Source organism: Danio aesculapii, chromosome 2 (genome assembly GCF_903798145.1).
Source record: "Danio aesculapii chromosome 2, fDanAes4.1, whole genome shotgun sequence".
Taxonomy (NCBI): domain Eukaryota; kingdom Metazoa; phylum Chordata; class Actinopteri; order Cypriniformes; family Danionidae; genus Danio; species Danio aesculapii.
In genome coordinates, this window is record NC_079436.1 from 21,982,307 (window position 1) to 21,995,547 (window position 13,241).

General features: G+C 31.5%; 1 protein-coding gene across 2 annotated transcripts in view; it reads left to right on the top strand.

Annotated features, from left to right (window-relative positions):
• tox (thymocyte selection-associated high mobility group box) overlaps window positions 1-13,241 on the top strand; it is a 117,373-nt gene that overhangs the window by 81,782 nt on the left and 22,350 nt on the right. The window lies entirely within an intron of this gene.

Below are 13,241 nucleotides of genomic sequence, written 5' to 3' on the forward strand. Positions count from 1 at the left end.
ATCGGAACTTGTGATTACAAGTCACATTAGAATTCAGAAAGCGACAATGCAGCAAGATATAAAGTCAGATTTTGTCTTTAAATATATAGTCTTTTATAGTCTTTTATATATTGTCTTTAAATATATAGCAATTGAATTTGTTGGTAAAGTTGAAGTCAGAATTATTAGCCCCCTGTTTTATTTTTTCCCCAGTTTCTGTTTAACGGAGAGCAGATTTTTTTCAACACATTTGTAAAGATAATAGTTTTAATAACTCATTTCTACTAACTGATTTATTTTATCTTTGCCATGATGATAGTAATTAATATTTGACTAGATATTTTTCAAAACACCTCTATACAGCTTAAAGTGACATTTAAAGGCTTAACTAGGTTAATAAGGTTAATTAGGCAGATTAGGGTAATTAGGCAAGTTATTGTAAAATGATAGTTTGTTCTGTAGACTATCAAATATATATATATATATATATATATATATATATATATATATATATATATATATATATATATATATATATATATATATATATATATATATATATATATATATATATATATATATAGCTTAAAGGGGCTAATAATTTTGACCTTAAAATGGATTTTAAAAAATTAAAAACTGCTTTTATTCTAGTCGAAATAAAACAAATAAGACTTTAAAAAAATATTATCAGACATACTGTGAAAATTTCCTTGCTCTGTTAAACACCATTTGGGAAATATAAAAAAAAAATAAATAAATTCAAAGGGGGGCTAATAGTTCTGACTTGAACTGTATGTATGCCAGTATATATAGTTTTTTTTTTCATTCTGCTAACTAAGGCTGCATATACTGTATTTAATCTAAGAAATGCAGTAAAATCAGTAAAAATTTGTGACTGCTAAAAATGTGTCACATATTATCACAATTTAAGATTGTGGCTGTTTTCATATTTAAAATGTTATGTTTTCATGCTTGAATTTTAATTTACTCTTGTGATTTGAAGCTGAATTTTCAGCATCATTATTCCTATTTTCTGTCAAATAATTTTCAAGAAGTCTAGAAAGGATATTAATTTTCATCATTACGAAATACAAAACAAGTAAATAAATAAATGCAGTTATAAATGTTGTTCTATAAATCCTGAATTCTGATTTATATATAATAATTTATATAAACAGCAAAAATACGCAGAAAACATTTATATTCAAAAGAACTATTATAATATTTTCAGTACCAGTAGTTATTTCTGTGGCATTTCTCTGTGGAGTTTGCATGTTCTCCTCATGTTCGGATGGGTTTCCTCCGGGTGCTCCGGTTTCCCCCACAGTCCAAAGACATGCGCTATAAGTAAATTGAATTACGAAATTATCCTAAGTGTATGAGTGCGTGTGTGAATGCAAGAGTGTATGGGTGTTTTCTCAGTACTGGGTTGCAGCTGGAAGGGCATCCACTGCGTAAAATATGCTGGATTAGTTGGCGGTTCATTCCGCTGTGGCGACCCCTGATAAATAAAGGACTAGCATAATGGGATCATTCGTCACTGAAATAGTTTTAAAACAGAATAAAAATATTTTCATAACATTTTTATTTTCAATCAAATAAATGCAGCCTAAAATGCAGTCAAAGCATCAAAAACATTCTTAAAATATCATACAAATATGTGACATAAACTTAAACTACAAAAAAAACTGTACATTATCACATACAAAACTGTACAATTGTAAAAAAAATACAAATAAAAAATACAAAAAGCACAAAAAAATGTAAACAGTCACACAGTTTGGAGAAAAAAGTTAGCAACCGATTCTTCTTTTTATTATTATTATATGTTCACTCTGTGTCAGAAAATTGCTTCCATGTAATCTAGTATGGAAGTTCCCCAAAATAGAATTTCTATTTGTGTTGTTAGTGTTTGATCCTAAGATGCCCACGGTCTCCTTTGAGATGTCTCTAATGCATTTCGCATGATGGCATTACGCAACAGCAACGTCGATTCAGTGCCCAAACAATGATTTAATTGACACAAATGAAACACCTCAACAGAGATTATAAGAGGTTGGAGCGGCATATAGAATGATTGAGATAGCAGGCAGTAAATGAGAGCTAATGTGATTTAACGCACAGTGAAACAATGCCAAATTCCCCATTGGATTAACTTAATTAAATATAATTTAGCATCGAGGCACTCCTTCTAATGCATTCTCTGCTTGCCATAAAGCTGCACTACACAGTTGTACAGTACATTCAGAAACTGTCGATAACTTAGCAAAATAGGAAAGTCTTACAAATCAGAAGAAAGGGTTGACTATGAATGTGCTGGTGTATAATTCTGAGGATGGTGTTTTCTTGATTGCATGATTATAGTGGCATTTAAAAATCTGGGTTCATATTTATTGTTTGTTTGTTTTTGGTTTTGATTCAAACAAGACACGCTTAAATGGTCACAAATGAAAGTAATGACATTTTTAACACTACAAAAGATGTTGTTCTTTTGAAATAAATACAAAATCCTCAATTTAATTTTTCATAAGCAGCAAAAGCTGTTTTATAATAAATAAAAGCCATTTAAAATAAATCATTAAGCATTATTAAGCATCAAATCAGCCTATTAAATTTATTTCTAAAAGATGATTTACATTTTCATATAGATTTTTAAATGGTTTCTTTGTAAATTTATAATATATATAGGTAACACTCTTTTTTATTAATGGTCCATTTGAGTATTAGTAGACTATCCTGCTTTATATCTGTTGATACGGCTACCCTAACCCCAACCTAACAGTCTACTTATAATCTAATGAGAATTAGTTACCATGTACAGTAGATGCAATGTAACTTAAATTCAACAAACGGACCAACAAAATAAAGTGTGGCCAATATATATTTGAATATAGATTTCAATTTATTTTAAAAAGATTTAAATATAGATTTAAAATGTTTTCTTTGTAATATTTCAGAGTATAAAACAAAATCATCCTATTAATAAAACTAAAAAATTGTAAACTAAGATAGAATTACAAGAAACACATGTCATCTTGAGGCATGTTCTCTCAAGAATTGGATGATTATGATGAACTGAAACAGTAATAACATATTTTAATTTAGCCTTGAATTATATAATGTTTGACATATTTCAAATATTACATGCAATATTAAAAGTATTGCATATTAAATGCAAGTAAAGTATCCATTTAATAATTTCAAGTAACTTAAAATTAAATAAAAATGAAATGTCAGAATATGGGTTGAATTACTATTCCATCATCATTCAGTGAAATTTATGGGTAGATTTATGTAGAAATGAAACAGCATATTTATTCTGACCTGTATTTATTTAAATATTTAATCAAATGTACTTTTTTTTTAATATAGTATGTGTTTAATGTAATCTAAGCACTTAAGTATGATGTTAAAGTATGATAACTATTATTTTACACATAAGTAATCAATAACATCATAAAATCATTTGAACTAGTTTGCTAACATGTTTTGGCATTGTTGTCTTTTTCGGTTATTTTAATATTGATCACAAATATCTGCAAATCCCTGGCACTTCTGCAGAAATGAAACCCAAAATTTTGGTCAACAGCAAGAAACCTCATTATGTTATGAAGTGCTGGTGAGCTCTGACTAACTGTGGTTAAAGATGAATGTGAGATGTGTTGATGATCTCCAGTCAAACTGAAACTTTCCCTCTTCATCTCTCACCTATTGTTTTTCATATACTTCAAGTTCGGGGCCAAACCTAAATATTGGGTGTTACTCAATTTTTTTGTTGTTTTGTATTTTTTCTGCACGAAAAGCCCTGCTTATTGTAATCTTGACCTTTCTTTGATTATATTCAAATTCATCTTTTATTGGAAAGAGGAAAAAAAGCTGTTAGTTATTTCACCAAATATTGATTTCTCGTCTGAAGTTTAAACATTGGTATCGTGTTGTCTAAAAATGAATAGAAATTACTGAAAGCAAGGCATCTTTCTTATTTTATGCAAAACAAAAATGCACTGAACAACAGCTTTTTTCTGTGAAATTTGAAGAAATGTAATCAGTCGAAGAATAAAGAATAAAATACAGAAATAAAATATGAAAAGGTTTTAAAATTTAACTATTCCAGATAAACTAATATACAATTAAAGGCAATAAGTAGCTCTCCCATGATATTTTCAATTATTTTTCAAATATTCCCCAAGAAATGTTTAATAAAGTAAGGACATTTTAAAAGTATTTCCTATACTATTTTTTTCTTTTTCATAATCATTTTAAGATCAGTATTATTATTGCCCTTAAGCATTTTTTTTTCTCGATTGACTACAGAACAAACTGTTGTCCAATAATTTGCCTAATTAACTGGTTAACCTAATAAGCCTTTAAATAGCACTTTAAGCTGAATACTAGCATCTTGCAAAATAATTGCAAGTTTCATGGCAAAGACAAAAGACACCTTTACATTTAAAATTCGTTGAAAAAATAATTTCTGCATTTTATATACAGTCATACAGTTTATTTACAGAACTATTAGCCCCCCTGAACTATTAGCCCCCCCTGTTTATTTTTCCCCCATTTTCTGTTTAACAGAGAGAAGATTTTTTTCAACATATTTCTAAACATAATAGTTTTAATAACTTATTTCTATTAACTCAATTATTTTATTCTTGCCATGATGACAGTCAATAATATTTGACCAGATATTTTTCAAGACACTAGTATTCAGCTTAAAGTAACATTTAAAGGCTTAATTAAGTTAATTGCACTGTAAAACCCAATAAGTTAAGGCAACTCAAACCATTTGAGGAAACCGATCTAAACGAATCTATATGAGTACTGCAAATTTACTCCATTTAAGCTGAAGTAATGAGGTATTTAATTAACTTCAACACTGAGTTCAAAACTCTTTTTAAATGAGTAGAATTAACTTTCAGTCAATTTTGAGTTAACTACACTTATTTCTTTATATTGGGTTTTACAGTGTAGGTTAGCTAAGCAGATTAGGGTAATTAGGCAAATCATTGTATATCCATGGTTTGTTATGCAGATAATTGAAAATAAAAGCTTAAAGGGGCTAATAATTTTGACATTAAAATGTTTATTCAAAATTAAAAACTGCTTTTATTCAAGCCAAAATAAAACAAATAAGACTTTCTTCAGAAGAAAAAATAATATCAGACATACTTTGAAAATTTCCTTGCTCTGTTAAACATCGTTTGGGAAATATTTGAAAAGACAAAAAAATTGAAGCTTCAACTATTTATAAATATATATATGTTTGTTTGTTTAATGACATTTAAGATTTATATATTGTCAGAAGGAGGCTGGATGTGAAGCCTAAACTGCCGTAAGAGAAATAATGGTACGGCAAATATTTACAATTCATCTTTTGGCAAAACTTTCATTAAAAAATAATAGACAGGTCGCTAAAATAAAACACAGAGTGACATACACACACTAAAAGATATTGAGCTTCAAAAGGCATTCATTCTTTTCACCTTAATATATAAACACATATTTTTGTTCACAGAAAACCCTGCTTATTTTAATCTTTACCTTCCTTTGATTACATTAAACATTTATATTTTATCAGAAATTACAGAAAAGAGAAATAATGGTGCGGCCAATACTTCCAATACCTTTTAATGGTTTTCTGGGAAAATGCACCTTAAATGTTAAACTTACATCAAAGAGATTTTTAAGGAAAAACATGCACACAGGTAGCTAAAAAAATACAAACACAGAATGACATTCACACACTGAAAGATATTGAGATTCACAAAGGCATTTGTTCTTTTCACCTTAATGTTCTCAGTGCTTGGAGAACATCCATTTAGAGCGGCTATGAATTATGGTTGCCAGGCAACGGGACAGAGAGCTTGTAGCTGCAGTGGAGAATGAAAGAGCTCGCTGATGGAATTAATTTTCTCTCGGCATTAGCCTGTTGGAGCTGCTGCCTTCTCTGGTGGAACAGAGAGTGCATTTATGTGCCTCTTACATTTCGCATTGGTTTTATAGGTCTCAGAGCTGGCATTGTTTAAGCAGCACAGATAGATAGTTGAGTGAAATGTGCTTCACCTTAAAAAGTGTTGGATTAAAAGGGAAATTATCTCATAAGGCTTTGCCGTGCTTTCTTCTCGTCGCATTAAAACGAATGGAATATAGCTCAGAACAGATAAATGGCTTTCTTTTTCCACATACAACGTGAAGGAGGAGATCTCATCGACTGTTCTGATGAGCTCTGCGATTCGCATGAAATGCAGCGAATTTATCAGAAACACTCAGGTAAGGTTTGTTTCCAGAAAGCCACATGTCCGCTTAAATAAGCACAAGTTGATGTGTGTAAAATGTGCAAATCTAAACAGAGCTGACATTGGAGAAGAGAGAGAGAGAGAGAGAGAGAGAGAGAGAGAGAGAGAGAGAGAGAGAGAGAGAGAGAGAGAGAGAGAGAGAGAGAGAGAGAGAGAGAGAGCAGTGAGATCGTCCATCATCAGCGCAAAAGCCACTAAATCCTCATCCAGCAGTGGCCTAAATAAAAAAAGAGAACAGTAATGGACATAAATCTCCATTTATTGTAAATTTGCTGCAAAGCCTACAGTTTGCAGCACTTTGCAAAACGGCCACATGTGAGACCTTGAAAGTGCAGCTTGGCAAGATGCTTCTGTCAGACTGCTTTTAGCATACAATTCATGTATTGAAGTGGTTAATTAATTGAAATACATGAGCATTTTGTTGCTGGCTAATAATTAATATCTCAATTATATACACGTGTATACAGTGGTCAGCATAATTGAGTACTCCCCATTTTGAAGATGAATATTTCTATCCATTTCTCAGTGAATGTAGGCAACGTATTTTGGTGCATTTTAACAAAACAGATTTATTAAACAGATATATTTATTAAAATAATATGTTAGTCACCAAACATATTTAAAAAATGAAAGATAATTCAATTAAATTCAAGCAAAATATTGCAAAAATAATAAATAATAATAATAATATCTACAAAATTTCAACAAAAAAAAAAGATTTTTCCTCTTTTAAAAAATTTGTATTTAATATTTTTCTCTAACATATAAATTTGAGTGTACTAGTTTTTGGACCATTATCATAAGTTAAGCTCCAGACTTGGATTCAGTACTGACTAATGTAATGTATTTGCACAAATATTGTATAGCTTCCTATTAAAAATATGAATTATGAAATATGAATATGTACTTAAATATGCTGAGCACTGTACATGGCAAGTTCATTTGCCCAGTTTTTAGTCATTTTCATTTGTGAATAGAAGAGTTGGTTTTCAAAGAAAAAATAAGTGAAAATTCACGTAGTTGTTTTGCAAATGAGCAAGAACAAAATACTTGTAGTAAAGTAGTAAATCATAAAACAGTAAACATTAAAGTTATAAACATTATAGTTATAAACTCATTTCTAATAATTAATTTCTTTTGTGTTTGCCATGATGACAGTACATTATATTTTTCTACACATTAAAAAATTATATGAACAATTAGTCCTGACTGCATATGTTTTAGTTCTTTGTAACTTATTAAACTAAGTTAATCATATTCAAGTCATGCAAGCAGTTTTAAGTTAGTTTAACATAATATAAGTTCAACAGACTGTTAATTTGATTCAGCTTAAAAATTTAAGGCAGCCAGGATTTTTTTAAGTTATTTTGCAGGAGACTAGTATTGATCTTAAAGTGTTAGTGCTGAAAGTTAATAAATAAGTAATTATTTCTTACAAGAGCTAATAATATTAACCTCATTTTTATGCAAAACTTATTTTATTCCAGTCAAACTAAAAGAAGGGAAACTTTATCCAGAAAGCATAATATAGTGTGATATACTGGATAATGACTAAAAGTCAAAAATAAAAACATAAATCTCCATTAATTGTCAATTTTCAAGTTTGCAGCCCATGTGAGACTTTGAAAGTGCAGAATGAAAAGCTGCTTCTATTATAGCCCTTTTGCATAGATCATTTCCAGTGACGTTTAATAAGAGGCAGGTATTTGCGTGCGGTTTGTAAAACTCAAGCGAGAGCAATTAAACTCCGGCTTGTCCAAATGACAGATGTTGTAATGCGGCTTTAAGCTTTTATACTCCAAATTACCTCACTTCTCATATGTACTCCTGCACGTCATAAATATTGGCTGAAGACTGTGACAAGCTATTATTACCTCCCCAAAAAATAACAGCGATTTTCAAGCGGATTAACTGGAGAGCAAAGAAATTAATAGCTGAGAAAATGCCAGAATATGTTTCAAATTCATTCTAATAGGTGAATAAAAAAAATAGGCTGGTGAGGATTTTAGCTTATAAAGATGTACAGTAACACAAGGACATGAAATACACCCTCATTACTCTGCCTGAAAAAGTCCTTATCATTGGGCTGTGGTTTTATTACCCTGAGCAAACAATTGGCTCTGATCTAGTCCAGCACTTAAGCTATTTATACCTTTTTAATGGAAACAGAAGGACATGAAAAGTGCCCCTGAAGTGACAGACGGAGTAAAGCAGACATTATTTTCCTCCCTTTAAAATGTCATTGGACTCCATTGGAAAGCCGGCCTCCTCTCGCCCCTTTCATACGTCTCTGTCGCACAGTGTATAGGAAGATAAGCATGCAAATAGTCTCCTACTGTACGTGTGATTACAATTTGCCCTGTGATTTAAAGGAAATTGATATCAAATGAGTATGACCTCCTTTGCGGCACGGGTCAGTGGATCTGATGAAAAAACAGCCAACCCAGGCAGCCATTTGTTATTTAAAACTTAAAAAGTGCAGAACAGGCAACCTTTAGGGCTTTTGTGTGTGACCTCGTCACGTGACCTCTATTCAAGCCTTTGTCCTCCGCGTAGTGGAGATTAATGGTGAGCTGGGATGATAAATACCATCACAAGCTAGCTCTGACAAACGCCACTGGAGTTTGTTTCAGCAGTTGTGTTGATCCTCATCCTTCTTTCATTGGGAAATTTCAACAACTACAGCAGTGCGATTTAACATTGCGCCTTTGATTTCACTCTTAGTCTTGGTAGTTTTGTTTTATCAAGAAAAAGAGACGTGACCTTTATTAGCGTGTCTTCAAACTGAGAGTGTAGTTTTTCTGTAACAAAACTGACCACATTGTCTTAATACCCCACACAAGGTGGGTATTGTCTGGTTAACAAGCCAGAAAGTCCCCCTCAAGAAAAGATACAGATGTTTCTGAAGAAATTGAGTGGGACGTGTTTTAATACAGAACGCATTTCACTGAAAAATGAAACCTGCTCCTGTCCATTAAGAGTGTAATGGTTAAAACCCCTGACAAGCTCAACAGTTTTCCACTGTCATCTTTTTTCTCTTTTTTTCCTGGCCATTTCATGAGAACTTGACATTTTCACCAGTGTCAGTTTATGATTAGTCAGTTGACCGCGAAAACCGCATGGATTGGAGATTTTCCTGCCGACTGCTTCGTAATGTCACGTCATTAGTTCTTCGGATCAACTGTGTTCGGAGAGTTGCTGAGTTCTCGTAAACTAATAGACAGTTTTTCAGATGCTCCGTGACATGGAATAAACACATTGTTCAGTTATTCAACTGATTGATCTAGTTGAACAAATCGAGGTGTTGTTGTAGGCTAAAAATGAAACTAAATTGAAGCTTATTTAAATTATTGAATTGAATGCAGGAATTAAGTGTTACATATACATGCAAATACAAAGAAATATAAAACAAATCACAAAAGCACTGAACATTGTGTGAATGGCACATGTCATGCTTTTTATAATCATGTAATGCTCTGCAAAATGGGACATTTTCACTTTAAGCTGAATAAATGAGAATTATTTATTTAGATTACTCAATTGTGTTGTATGTGATTTATTTATTTATTTATTTATACATTTATTATAATATTAAATATATTTTTATAATAATATAATACAAAAATATTTAATAATTTAGCATAAATATAATTAAAAGTAACAACCTTTTTTTAAGTAACAAATAATTTTAGTTTAAAATATATTGCTTGTATTGTTTTAGTTTCATTTAATTTTAAAAGTAAAAAAAAACTTCAATAAAAAACTTAAATTGAAAACAATTATAAACACTTTATAGACTTTTATTTTATAATGTAAATGACAACTAATGAAACTGTCGAAGACAACAAAATTACTAATCAAGCTAAATAAAAAATGTAAAAAATGAGTTAAAAATAATTATCTCAGTGACACTAAAATACTACTTTGAGTCTTTGACCCGGTGGCAGTACTGCATTCTCTCCTGGGCTCACTACTTGAGCATGTTCTGTATAATGAAGTGTGTTTTGGGGAGGGTCACAGACACCTGTCCCTCTGAGAGCAGTGCTCATGGCCTCTCAACCTGCAGCTCCACCTGTCCAGGGCTTTGTGCTGTGGACAATGGTGGGCGTGGAGGACATTTCAGGTCACCTGTTGCTTCAGACAGTATTAGGTGTCAGACTGAAGCTGCAGGTCTTGTGCTTGTCGGAAGTGATTTATGCCACAAATACAGTGTTTTTACGGCCCTGCATTCACAACAGCAGGAAAGGAAGCATCCGTATTGATGAAGACAGCACTAGTTAACAATACCATTATAATTGTATGGTAATGTTAAGGGGATTTGGTTGCAACAATTATGTTAAGTTGGTTTAATAAGCATTTTTTACTTGAATGCTTTTAAATAATGTTTCAGCTGATTGAGCTTAATGAGGATTATCACAAAAAAAGTGTTATAAGTATCAGTATTGTATATATTTCACTGGAAACAAGCGTGTGTTTCTTCAAATTTAATTTTATTTTTTATTTATTTTAGTTTCCAGTTAAAGTAGACAGAAAATGAGAAATATTATAAAAAATATATGATTTTAACCGCTGTGCAGACTAGACAATGCATTTGTAGCAGAATAACTAATACAAGTACTTCGAAAAGATCTAAGCTTCAAATATCATGTTTAATTAAAATAGACTTCCCATTCCCACTCCTTTTTAAAAAAGAATTATTGCAGACATAATAGTACAAACTAGGGCTGCATGATATTGGAAAAATCTGACATTGCGATATTTTATTTTTCTGCGATAAATATTGCAATATACTCTATCTACAATTTCACCAAATGGTTAAATAGCACTATTTGGTAATAATTTATAGTCACACTTTATTTGAACGCTCACTTCTCGCTATTAGCAAACAATTGATTATGACTTTTGGTTTAATAAACTCCTTATTTGCTCCTTATTAATAGATATTAAGGTAGTTTAGGTATTGGGTTAGGTATGTAGAATTAAATCATGCAGAATATTTAGTTAATAAGTACTAATAAGCAGCTAATATCTCAATAGTACGCATGTTAATAAGCAATTAATTAATAGTAAGAATTGGTGCCTAAAGTGTTACCACATGTATTAATTTAGATTGATTGGGATGATTCTGTAGGGAAGTGAATAATGCATAAAATGTAAGAATGCAAACTTCAAATGTGATTTTGTAAATATAAATGTAAAAATTTATTGTATAAATAATGCAATAAATGTATTCTTTGTTAAACTTCTGAGCCTGAATACTTGTGCCTGAATTGTGATAACGATGCTGAAACGATATATTGTGCAGCCCTTCTACAAACATTCCCCTAACTTAGCATCAGTATAGAAACTTAACACTAGAAATACTGAGGCAGACATTTTGAACACTTTAAAATTTTGTATTATAATAAATAAAAATATAATAATAAATTAAAAAGGCTAAAATAAAACCCATATAACTAGGTAGTGCTGTTACCTCACAGCAAGAAGGTCGCTGGTTCGAGCCTCGGCTGGGTCAGTTGGTTTCTGTGTGGAGTTTGCATGTTCTCCCTGCGTTCCCGTGGGTTTCCTCGAGGTGCTCCGGTTTCCCCCACAGTCCAAAGAAATGCAGTACAGGTGAATTGCGTAAGCTAAATTGTCCGTAGTGTATGGGTGTGAGTGAGTGTGTGTGGATGTTTCCCAGAGATGGGTTGCAGCTGGAAGGGCATCCGCTGCGTTAAACATGTGCTGGATAAGTTGGCGGTTCATTCCGCTGTGGCGACCCCGGATTAATAAAGGGACTAAGTTGAAAAGAAAATGAATGAATGAATAATATAGCACACTGCTTTTTCTATATGTGCATACTGTATATTTGAGCCTAACATTCTTATTTTATTAAAATGACAAAAGTTTGCCTAGCAACTTTCTGATAGCAGAAGCAACATTTCTGAAAGCAAAACCATAACTTTACTTCAGAAATATCTTTAAAACTTTCAAAAACAACATCTTCACTGTGGTATAAAACTTTGTTCTAGTGCTTGCTAGACAGAGTGAAGTGACTTGTACACAATTATAGGCTGTTACAATAAGAGATTGTATTTTTAGGGTAATGACTTTATAAAAAATTGGATAACAGACATTCAAAGCTTAAATTCTAAAAACGTAATAGAATCTTTAAATGTTAAAATGACATGACAAAAAAAAAAAAAACACAATTCAATACAGTTTTATATAAATGGCCAAAATGACCACTTGGGCCATTCTAGTACTTTTAAAATTCTGGTAGTTTTCCGCCACGTTGTTTAAATAGAAAATCCATTTGCGCCACTTTATGAGTGTGCCTGTCTAGAAAAGAGGTGTGTTAAGGCGCATTGTTGGTGCGTTGCTATTTTGAAGATCTAAAATAAACTGTGCAACAGACCAGCTGAAAGCAGGTCCAAAGTCCAGTCCAGAGCGTGTTAGTTGTGCGCCTCGTTAGGGCTAGGGTTGTTCAGTTTATTCATGACAATTTGCTTTTGTATAATGTTATTATTATTATTATTATTATTATTATTATTATTATTATTATTATTATTATTATTATTATTATTATTATTTAGATATTTATATTTGTTTTATTAAAAACAAGCTATAGATTTGTCCACCTGTCAGGTTTTGGAACATATGGGGCATAGAATGTGTATTTGGATATAACTTTTTTAAACAATTTTTTGACCAAACTTTGTTATTATTGTTCATTTATTCGTTTGCTGGAATTTAAAACTGAATTTAGAAATCATTTTGAAACAAATCTTTGCGCTTAATCAACAAAATTAATTATGCAGGCTAATGGTGGATGTGCGTACAACACGTTTCCTTATCCACGAAAGAGAGAAAGTGAACATAAAGGCCGATTGGAGGAGGCTCATTCTTTATTCTCGCGCTGCAGATGGCCTGTTTACTGTTTTCTCACTAGTGAAGCATTCGGTTTTTCCACTTGCAAAGTCCGCC